The sequence below is a fragment of the Sabethes cyaneus genome, chromosome 2, assembly GCF_943734655.1.
Source record: "Sabethes cyaneus chromosome 2, idSabCyanKW18_F2, whole genome shotgun sequence".
NCBI classification, from domain to species: domain Eukaryota; kingdom Metazoa; phylum Arthropoda; class Insecta; order Diptera; family Culicidae; genus Sabethes; species Sabethes cyaneus.
Window position 1 is genome coordinate 82,746,435 of NC_071354.1, and position 12,169 is coordinate 82,758,603.

Sequence of the window (12,169 nt, forward strand, 5' to 3'; positions counted from 1 at the left end):
CCCTGATCAGTGGTGAAACGGTAAATTAACTGTTGTGGATACGATATGCTCTGCTATAGTGATGCTGTCGCTACCTGGTTTGAAGGACAGCTTGCCTGATTTGTTTTACTTATAAAATATAATTTCAACCATCTGACAACTAAAGACAGTATTCGGTTGTAACGAATAAGGAACTGTGCAAAGGTACTTTTCCACTGGACAAAAAATCAAAGTTACATAAATTAAGTTGGATGATTTGAAGCTTTTGAATAAGGCCCTTCCGGCATACAAGAAGAGACCTTTCTTGACTATTTCTTATATCTTTTGAGAGCATGATTCTTTGTAACTTTTAAAAGCTTTGTACATTATTGTTTAAATATGCTTTGATAGGCATATAATAAAAGTAGACTTTACTGTACCATGCCTACAGACTATTGAAATCGTGAGGATCGATTCACTTAAGGTGGCTTGTTAGTTTGGAGCCATCTAAAGCTGTGATTAAAACCGATTTCGGTATGCTAATCAATTGAAAACAAAATATTCGTAGTCTTACATCAAGCAAGCGGTCGATTTTCCAACTTATTTAAACGTAGAACTAGGGTTCTGTTTTCTATATCGGGGTGCACTTCAAAAGTTAGAAATATCTGCCACAATAGATTAAAAAAAATCAGAGGGGTTGTGTACAAGACACGACCGCATATATAGGTGACGCAGGACTACGTAAGTTTCTTTGTAGTGATAGTAGCATGTATTCATGCTTGTAATCATTCGATTCTTCATGTATACATGCTTTATACAACATATATACATGCTACATGCGTTGTATGTAACATTTATCAAAGTAGTAACATTGCATACGTTCAATTCTCTAAAGGTTGTGCATTTGAAAACAATTTAACAAAATCCTGAACACAAACTATTGCTTTCCTGCTATCTTACTGAAATTACAGATTGTTTTTATTACCCATGGTTTCCCACGTTGAAGGGATTTTACCAATTCAATCCTATTTTATCAACAGCACATCTTTTCACTACACTTCTAATGAAACGGCAAGCATGCGTAATGCGTATTCATACAGAGTCGTATTATAACCGAACACTACAGCTGTAGCACATTTTTCCAACACAGATATCAAATTCGCCTAGGTTTAAACGTCTCGCAATAAAGAATTTGCGATCTGTTGCGACAACTAACTTGTGTCATTTTTTCTGGCACACTTCCCTAACACAGACATCAAATTGGACTAGGTTTAATCGCGTTCGTAAGAAATCTGTTGGCACGAGGGGGCTTTGTCACTCTCTCTCTCTCTCTGACGTACTTCCCAAGCAAGGACATCAAAATGGTCTAGGTTGAACCGCGGTGTTAAGAAATCTTGTTGAAACGAGGAGATTTTGACACTTGTACTGGCTTACTTCCCAAGCACAGATATCAAATTGGTATAGGTTTAGATCATCGTAAAGAATCTTCCAACCGATCACGAAGCGAGAATTCTGGTAAAACATAGCTTCATTATTTTCAATTTTTCAATAGTTCAACATCAAGAAACCATACTTTTCTTCATTTGGGTCAATTCTTAGAAGATTTTCCGATCGATTGGTGTAAGAATATTGAAAATCGATCGGAAAACCGCTGAGCTATTAGCGCTCAAAATCTATCATTTTTCGTGACGCTCGCATTTTTCGATTTTTTGGATTGACACCCTATCTCAAAACTTGTCGTAAGACGTAGTCCTACGTCAAAAATTTCTGTGCATTGATTGATAGAGAGAACATAAATAGGAATATGACACCGCCTCTAGTTTCTGATACTAAATAACAGAAGTTAGCGCTAGTGTTTCATCATGCGCCATGCGTGAGAGTATGCTTGAAGCTATCAATGTTTCCCTGTTGAATACAACAGATGTCGTTACTTAGTAACGCATATTGTACATTTCGGAAACAGCCCAATTTTGCGCGACAATAAATTTACTCAACGCAGCAATATTACCCTCTCATGCATCTCAGTTTCTTTTGTGTTTATCGATAATCGCAATATAATGTTTGCCTATAAATAGTTGGTAAACATTGTTTTTATTTATTGCGTTAATGTTGCGAATTTTATTTTTTTCGATTTGACATGTCGCAAACATATTCAGCTCCTCGCTCTCGTACGGTATCAAATCACTTTTCCGAGCTCCCGGATGAATAAGAAAAGTTTGTTTTTTATCAAAATTAGACAGAAGTCATGAAAATTAAGTATAACAGAGTAACTGTACCACAAATAAAATGTGATCAGTGATTGGTTTTTAGGTAGTTAAACATAGATAAATGAGAAATTTTGATTTTCCTACCGCTAGAAAAGCGCCATCTCTTGAAAAGTCGTTACTTTTGGTTCGTATGGTGTCCTATTGGTAAGGTCACTATCGAAAGAAATATAAATATCAGGTACTGTCAAGAAATAACGAATCAACCAATCACATGAAAGCACACTTTTGCTTCCCGGGCCCGGTACGACAATCTTATGCACCTGCAATTTCCTTTACTTCGATTTCAGAAAAAAAGTAATAGATTTTTGAGTCCCAAAAACATCGTTGCCAGACTTTGCTGAAGAAAAATTCATAGTTTTATCATCCGTGTTTTTATAATCATAGCAAAGGCTACAATTTTGTATGAAAATTAAGAGAGAAGCACAATTTAATCAAATTTTAGTTTAATTAAAAGTTTAATCGACATTTCCCAATTAACAAGTATAAAGCTACTGGGTTTAACACGAATTTTATAAAGGTTTTATTGCGGTATTAATCATTAGCTCTAGTTTTATTCTGGTATTACGTAATAACAAGAGGATGCGAGTCAAAAAACACTCATAGCTAGCCATAAAACCATAATAAAACTGCTATTGTACCATGTCTCTTACAAACTTACCACACGTGCAGGGTACCAACACAATATGGCACACCAATCAAAATTCATGTTATTACGATTGCTTTTAAAACTGATTGATTTTATCCAGTTATCGATCAATATTCACGACAAAATTTAATGCGTATATGCTGCAAACCAACGAAAACTGCTGAAAATTTATTGATTATTCTATGGGATATTGTATTATGGTCGCTATAAACCAAATTGATTAGGATGATCTGTCAGTGAAACTTTAACTTCTCTGCTCACGGATGTATCTTCAAGTTAATAAAGCTGATGGAATGATTGAGCTTTTTAACAGAGTAAGCTATATACTTTATAGCTTTGAAGCGGAAAGCTTTATGAAATTATGGGACTTTCAAGCAGCCAAAAGCACAATTAGTTTTATTACTGCTTTCTGCAGCGAGTGATAAGACTACTTAATCTTATAGCCTGGTCTTAAAGAGATAATGAAAACCTTCTGAAGAGTGAGCCCCTTGGTCGGAAGGCAGTTTTATAGCGGGCATCAGAAGGTTATGGTGGAACACCATAGTTGTATTAGCCGTTTTATTCAGCCGAAATTGGTCATAAAAACCACAAGAGGAACGTAATAACAGAAACTAAAGTTTTTTTCACACGAATTCTGCCTCAGCTTGTGAACACTCTTTAGAGTAAGGAGGGGTAAAAGTGCTATACAATGATTTATCGGTGCAGATTCCGAGTAAAGTGACTACTTTGGCATGGATGGGTGACTACTTTGACAGCTTGAATCTAACGTAAACTTTGGTTGCTTACGAAGCATAGTTGCTGAGTTATGTGCAAATGTTATTTTAGGGCGGTTTTGATGTAATTTTTCGTTCTACGGCAAATACGATATCAACAGGAGGATATCACTTGTTGAAAATTTGTAGCAACGTTTTACATCTCTCACATATATGTTTTGAAAATACGGTGAAAAGAATTTACAAAACATATTTCGCTTTTCCATAATTCAATCAAACTCTGTCAAGCGTCTAGCGGGGTAAAAGTACGATTCACGGACGGGGCAAAAGTGCAATTCATGGACGAGGCAAAAATGTATAGTTAATTATATACAGTAATGTTCCGATTTTGTCAGTGAATTTTGGGCTAACAAAATGGGAAAACTGACAAAATCGGGAATTTTTTTAGATTTTTTTTTCAAAATTCAAGATTTAAGACCTTGCCTTCAAGATTTAAGTCCTTGACTTCAATATCGAAGACTTCAACTAAAAATTAAATTTTAACCCCTAAATTGGTCAACCGAAAGCTCAATGAATCGGGCACAGCACACTGGTTGAACCCTTTTTGTTGCGTATTAGCTTTGAGCAGGAAAACTAGGTTTTAGGTTTATGGAACCTTTGGAAAAGTTTCTTGAAATTAAAAGTTCTATCGTCCAGCGGAATCCTCCTAAAATTGCAATAAAAATTTATTTTTCTTCAGTTTCAATATAACACATTGATGTATTCTGCAAAGTTTTACAGCATATTATTACAAGCAATTTTACTGAAGACAGTAACCTTCTATCTCTTCAGTAAAGATAGAAAACTCCTATTTCTCAAGAATGAAAAACAGTTAAAATCAGTTTTTCAATTCTAGCTGTTTTTGTAGTCGTTGTGTGACTTTTTCTTGTTTAACAAAGTTGTACAAATAGTATAAATATACAACATTGCTGAATATAGCATACCTCCATCTTTGCTTGTTTAGGAACTGTAGAACTTTTACTATTAAAATATCCTAATTTTGACCCCGAATTTTATTCAAATATCTTCCCAGAGAACCAGAATAATTTTAAGCAGGATGAAAATTTTTATAAATCATGTTTGAAAGCACAAAAATTAATCAAAATTTATAGGCTGACAAATTGGGATAAAAAGCTGATAAAGTCGGGGGTAGACAAAATCGGAGGTAGACAAAATCGGGAGCTGACAAAATCGGAACATTACTGTAAAGCTTTAGGCACTATATAACTAACAGCTACCAGAAGTGGAAGATCTGCAGAAAATTGTGTGCTCTACAGATGTTGGCCGAAGGAAAACAATGTTTTCTGCTGATGAAACAAACAACAAACGTTTGTAAAAGTTTCGATCTGACGGAGGCTGCAATACACCAGCGCAAAATAAGAAAGGTGTAAATTGTGATATCGCAGATTGTAGATAATATGGTTTTGTTAGCTACTGCTGTGCTAATTTCACGGAACTGAGCTTCGCACTTTAGCCCCGCTAGTTGGGGTAAAAGTGCGAATCGGCACTTGATCAAAAGAATGAAGTATTTATTTTGCATAACACTATTATTCCAGATGATTTTGAGTTGAATGTGAAGACATTGAGTTTTTGTACCATTTAAAATAAATTTTGTTGTTGTCCTTCTTTATATCAAACGAAAATTGATGACAACTTCAAACATCGCACTTATGCCCCGCCCTACTCTATCGCATTTGTTTCATACCTATGAAATAATGGTGATTTGTTTCATACCTATGATGGAAATCAATGTTTTTTGAATCAAATCAGTTCATCACTCATTTGAGATATGACCTAAATCATTCAAGAACACTTAGCCTCGACTTTCGCTATTAATCTTTTAACATTCCCGTTCTGTTTTCCGATCTTTCATCTCTAATTTTTCATCTTTCATTTTTCGTTTTCTGTCATTTAGTTCTTCGTCTTTTGCAGTCATCTTTCTAGTCATGTTAATGTTGTCTTTTTAACATCTATTAGCCGTTTTTTGTTCTTTTTAATATCTGTCTTTCGGAATTTTTTAGTTATCTTTTTGTCTTTGTTCGGCCTTTTTGGTTGTTCTTGAAGGCGTTTTTGTTGTCATTTGTAGCCCTTGTTTTGCATTTCTTATCGCTGCTAAACAGTCTTTGTATCAACTTTTCGTCGGCTTTTCTGCATTTACTTATGATCTTTTCGTTGTTTTATTGTCTTTTATGAATTTTTAGTTTCTTGTCTGGCAGTTTTTTCATTATATTTCCGCGGCTTTTTCGCAGTTTGTTCGCCGTCTCTTCGTGATCTATTTGCCGTGTTTTCGTCGTTATTCTGTCATCTTTTCGTCATCGTACATTGTTGTCTTTTCTTCGAATTTGTCGTATTTTTGTCATCTTTCCTTAGTATTTTTGCTATATTTGCGTCGTATTTGCATCGTCTGTTAGTCGTTTCTTTAGCTCTGTTTTTGTCAATATTTGTTGCTTTCTTCGGTGGCTTCTTGCCGTTTTCGTCGTCGTTTTTGTTGCAGTTTGACGTCCTTTTATCGTTTTTTCTTGGTTTTTTGTCATTTTTCTATTACCTTTTGTTTTTGTTCCATCGATAGTTTTTTATTAGTTTTTTGCCATTTTTAGTCATTTTACTGCCAACAAAATTATTGTCTTTTTAGCGTTTTTCGCCGTATTACTATCGAATATTCATTATTTTTATCTGTCATCTTTTTTGTACGTTTTGACGTTCTTAAACGTCTTTTTGTCGTTTTTTTCTTGATTTCTGTGTTGGTTTTGTTGTTGTTTTGGGGTATTTTCGTATTTTTTCATTCTCTTTCTTTTTATTTTCGTTGTAATATCGTAGTTTTTCTTCACTTGTTTGTTGTCTTTACACCAGGTTTTCGTCGTCTTTTGTCTTCTATTTGCTGTATTTCACGTCGTGTTTTGCCATTTTTTTCCTTTACTCATGTTCGTCGTCTTTTTGTCGTCTCTCTGTCTGTTCATATCAAAAGATTCGGAAAATATGAACAAAATACTGTATTTAAACTCATTTATATTCTACTGATTAAAATCGGCGATCCCCAATCATTCCGTCAGTTGCTCTGGAATGAATCCTAAATGCTTATAATTATGATTATGGCTAAAGATCAATCACCTCACAATGTTATTCTTAATTTTTATTAGATACATTTCCATTTCCACGCATTTACTGGTGGGCAGGAAATTGCTCATCACATTTTACCTCACGAACCATTATTCCATCGTTTGCTAAGTTAATGACGATTGACATAGATTAAGATAAATGAACTGCGCTAGCGCCTGAGAAAACAAAACCAACGGTAACAATTAGCTGACTGTGGAGAAATTACATATAACCTAAGTCCGTGTTTGTCGAGCGTTACATCGTTTGTGGATACAAACGACTTGAACGCCGCACACACACCGCCTCACAAGCGACGAACGCAGCAATTACGTGCACAGTAAAAATTATTCGAGCAATAAAGTGTATTTTATTAAAACCAATAAAAAATTAATATTAGACATTTAAAATAATGATTGCTATATTCATAACTGTTTAAATTGTTTATGGTTTTACTTTATTCCCAAGGTTGTTGTAAAAATTTAAATATTTATAAACTTTTTTTATAAAATACTTAAAAATAACTTGAAAAAATTCCTAGAATCCACATTCCAAATTTACTTTTGTTGGTATTCTATGAAATTGTAAATATAATTAGTAATTTACTGATTACGAACCATGAACCTGAATGCTGATCACCAAAATCACCGACAGCACTGCCGGGAAAGGTTCAAAGTTCTAATGAAAATGATGATTAATGGGATGCTGCTAGAAAGGGAAATGGTTTTACTCGTTTAACCAACTGTTCCACGGTACCAGCGGCGTATTCGAATGGATTACATAATCGCCGACGGAATTGAAACAGAGACCCTTCATTATAACGGGATCATTGCGGCACGGTGTGTTTGGTTGAACCATCGATTAGCTGGCACTCTGGCAGGTCGTATAAGAAATGTAGCAATGGCTTATGACTAGCGTAAAACTATTTCACTTTTCGGTACCTCCAATGCTGCTGATTGCGGTTTTGCCTTTCGAACTAGCTCGCCTGAACGCAGACAAAAGACCGGAAGAAATCGAAACAAAGTGTGGGTCGACCGAAAAACGAACCGGGGCGCAGTAGAGTTGGCTGGCTGGCTGGCTGGCTGGCAGGCACATAAGATTGTTCCGAAACTTTACGGCAACATCGTTGCCGCCACCGCTGGCGCTGCCATGGAGTGGCCCATAAAATTAACTGCCCTCGGAGGTTAGCATTTCTCGACAGCAGCGCGCGCCGATATAATCCAAGATCGTCGACAGTCGAAGAAAGTAAAAGTATATCGCGTAATAGGCTTTCAATTATCGTCGAGTTAGAGCCAGCTAATCTGGCCAACCGACCGACCGAAGTACGCCCACTAACCTTTGGCTGGCGACTCACCTGTTATCGTTCGTTCGGTTGGTTTGAAGCCAGCCTGCGGCTGGTTTCGCTGTTTAAGACATGCAGCATGTGCCTCCCGGAAAGCTGTTTCCAATTTTTGCAATGTTTTGCGCTATTGTACTTCCGCGTTTTGAACTTTATAGAACACTCTCGGTGGTATAGTTCACGAGACGTACCTCTGGGCAATACAATACACTATGACTACTTTCTATCGCCGTCCGCTCAAATTTTCAGCATCTTTGGCTGGAGCAGCACGTTCCTTACAAACGTGTGGATGATTTGTGCCAAGTGTGCCAGTGGTAAGTTCGTCTTAACGGCACAATAAAATTGCAACACATTCAAATTGTTTCAAAATTTGAGCCGTCGGGTAAAATCAGTTGAAATTTTGTATGGAGAAAGTTCAATGGGGATTGTTTCTAGTACGTAGAAAATAAGAATCTATTACATCGTGCTCTCGGTAAAAGGATTAAAGATGACAAGCGTGTCGTTGGCCGCTTCAATTGTAAACCAAACTTCTCCGTTCGAGATGTGGCAAAAAACTGAAACTGAGCAAAAGTTTCGTGCACGAAAGGCGAAAACTTGAGCTAGATTACGTACGTGTAAAGTTCAAATGGTTTCAAATCGTGATGAAAAACAGAGTCTCGAAAAGCCGTTCCCGGAACTTATACGACCGAAAACCTGACAAAACCACACTACTGCGTTATAGACGACGAGACTTACGTGAAAACGGACTTCAACCAGATTTCGGGGAACCAGTATTTGATTGCCAAGGATAAGTTTGATGTTCCAGAGGACCTCCGAAAGCGGAAGATGTGGAAGCTTGCTAATAAATCGGTTATTTGGCAAGGAATTGTATTTGTATGCAGGGCAGTTGTATTTGAAAGAGTGTCTCCAAAAGCGACGTCATCTTCTTCTGAAATCTCGCAACTGTCCTACGGTTTTTTTGCTCCATTTGGCTTCATACCGTTACGACGGAACGACGTGCTGGAGTGGAATAAGGCAAATACTGTCGATTTCGTACCGGAAGATTTAAATTGGGGGATACACCGGAGCTACGGACAATCGAGAAATACTGAGTTATTATGAAGCAGAATCTTCTGAAACGTCCTGAAGTAGTCAAAACAAGTCGAGACCATACTACGTAGTCAAAACAGTTGAAAAAATGAAGAAAGCTTGGGTAAATATTCATGCAAAACAAGTGGATTCCGAGGTCAAGGAAAACCTAATGGGTGTGGATAAGACCAAAGTACGGGCATTCGGATAACTAAATTGGTCGTATGCAGTCAGATAGGGGCGTTCTTTTGAGTTCCCGAACGTCTGCTCTTCATGTTAGGGAACGTTCCAAGCAGCGTCTGTTCTTAATGTTAAGATCTGCCGATCATCGTCCTGGCACAAGGACAAAAGTGCAAACCTGTAAACAGTGTTGTGCACGATTGTCCTCTGGAGATGCCGACGATCTTGCAAACCGACACGATAAAAATCAATAAGAACAAGAAAATTTGAATCGGAACCAGAACCAGAACCAGAATAGACTAACGTACATATTGAACACGCTCAAGTTTCAGGTCTTATCGCTACAGAAGGTACGCTGGAAGAGCTTCACGGTATGTACGGTCAGGGTGGTCATACCCTCTGTCAAAGCTGCAGCACTACACACGAGCCGGAAACGGGTTATTAGGTGGTAGTCAGATAGTTCTCGAATATTCAGACTCAAAGACCGGATTGGTTTGACGATGAATGTAGAAGGGTGATGGATGAGGAGAACGCTGTGCGGGTGGGTAAGAAACGCAGTGCCACGCCAGAACTTGGAAAGGCACAAGCAGAAGCTGCAGAGAAACCAAATCTTCCGGGAGAAAAAACGCCAGAAACTGACTGGATCCTGCAAACGCTCTGTGCCACAAGCCGAAATGTGTCGGGATAAGATTTGCAGTTTTCTGACGGACGATCGGGAGGTGACCGATAGGTGGAAGCAGCACTTCGACGAACACCTGAATGGCGCCCAGGCGGAGAACCATGTCGGCGGGGAAAGCGATTTCGAAGGTGCAACAAACGGGGAAGACATGCCAGCCCTAACGATAGGCGAAGTTAAGGAGGTCATCATGAAGCTAAAGAACAGTAAATCAGATGGGAGAGATGGCATCGGAGCGGAGCTTATTAAAATAGGACCAGAAAAGCTGGCAGTTAAGCCGTATGCACCAGCTAATTGTATTTGGAAATTTTGTGATACTGAACAGCTGCCGGAGGAATGGAAAGATGGGGTTCTCTGCCCGATCTATAAAAAAGGGCGACAAATTGAACTGTGAGAACTATCGAACGATTACCGTTCTCAATACTGCCTATAAGGTGCTGTTCCAATACATTTTCCGAAGACTATCACCAATTGCGAATAGATTTATGGGAACTTATCAAGCCGGCTTCGCCTAAGGTCGGTCTACAACGGATCAAATATTTACACTGCGGCAGATCCTACAAAAGGGCCGGGAATATACATGGTGTTCAATAAGTTCGAATACAACTTTTCATCGTTGTGTAAGTGTGCATCATGTGCACTCTGTGTATTGGTATTGGTGTCAGCTTTAGCCTTATATATATAGGCTAACCGACGCGTTATTTGTTTGTGAGAGGGAGCGGGTTCGTCGAAAAATGAACCGCTCGATCCGGAAGACCGCTGTTGACCTGGATGTGTCCATCGGGACTGCGCACACCATCATGGCGAAGGACCTGGGATACTAGCTGTACAAGAAACGCAAGGTTCACGGGGTAACGGAGGCTACAACGAAGAAGAGGATGGACAGAGCATAACTGGTACTTTCGCGGCACGCTGATCAGAAGTTCTTGTTTTCTGATGAGAAACTCTTCGTCTTGCAACAGCCGCACAATGTCCAAAATGATCGACCATGGACGCCGACGTTGGCCAGCATCGCCCCGTCCAACATAAACATCCCGCGGTTCCAAAGCGCCGCATCGGTGATGGTTTGGGGGACCGTATCCAAGCGTGGGAAGCTTCCACTGGTGTTTATCGAGAAAAACGTGAAAATCAACGCCGTGTACAATAAGACCGAGGTTCTGGAGAAGGTTGTGGCCCCGGCACTTCGTGACCTCTATTGAAAAGATCATTACGTCTATCAACATGACGGCGCACCGGCCCACACGGCGAATATCATTCAAACGTGGAGTCGGGAATATTTTACTGATTTTCTTGTTAAGACTTTGTGGCCTCACAGCTCCCCGGATCTTAATTCTCTGGAGTTTTATGTATGGCCCTACATGCTGGCCAAGCAGAGCGAACATAAAGTGAGCACTAAGGACCAATTTAAGAAGCTCATTTCCAAGATCTGGAACGGGATGACCATGGACCAGGTGCGTGCCGCGTGTGATTCTTTTGAGAAACGGCTCAAGCTCGCATAAAGCACAAAATGGGGGGGCTTCCACTAAATATGTCGTAAAGGTGCTCAATGAACACTACTTAAATAAAAATTGGCTTAGAAAAGAATATCTTGTATTTATCATCGACGAGAACAGTTTCCCCAGGAAGCACATCAAACTGATTCAATCAACAATGGATGGTACACAGTGCTGTGTTCGGATTTCGGGTGGATTGACAAGTTCATTTGAATCACACATGCTTCGTCAAGGTGCCTGCGTCTCTTATACCTGCTGTTCAACATAGTGCTACAAGGTGTTATGAACTGTGCGGATATCAACACGCGGGCACGATCTTCAACAAATCTACTCAATTCGTCTGATTTGCCGATCACATGGATATTATCGGCAGAACTGAGGCGGTGGCTGAACAGTACACCAGACTAAAGGGCGAAGGAGAAAAGATTGGATTAAAGGTAAATACATCTAAAACAAAGTACATGCTGGCCAGCGGAATCGAGGCCAACCGACACCGTTTGGGCAGTAGTTGTGGGCGATGAGTTGGGTCACAGGTAACGGTGGACAATGATACCAGCCATGAGATTTAAGCTCCCTTAGCTAAGCTCCCGTACAAAGTGTACCATGAACAAGACGCTTATTGGACCCGTTGTTCTCTACGAGTATGAAACATGGACAATGCGCGAGGAGAACCTGCCAGTGCTCAGAGTTTACGAAA

General features: G+C 39.1%; 1 protein-coding gene across 4 annotated transcripts in view; it reads right to left on the reverse strand.

Moving 5' to 3' along the window:
- Positions 1–12,169, reverse strand: part of LOC128738104 (venom metalloproteinase 3) — a 373,270-nt gene that overhangs the window by 175,158 nt on the left and 185,943 nt on the right. The window lies entirely within an intron of this gene.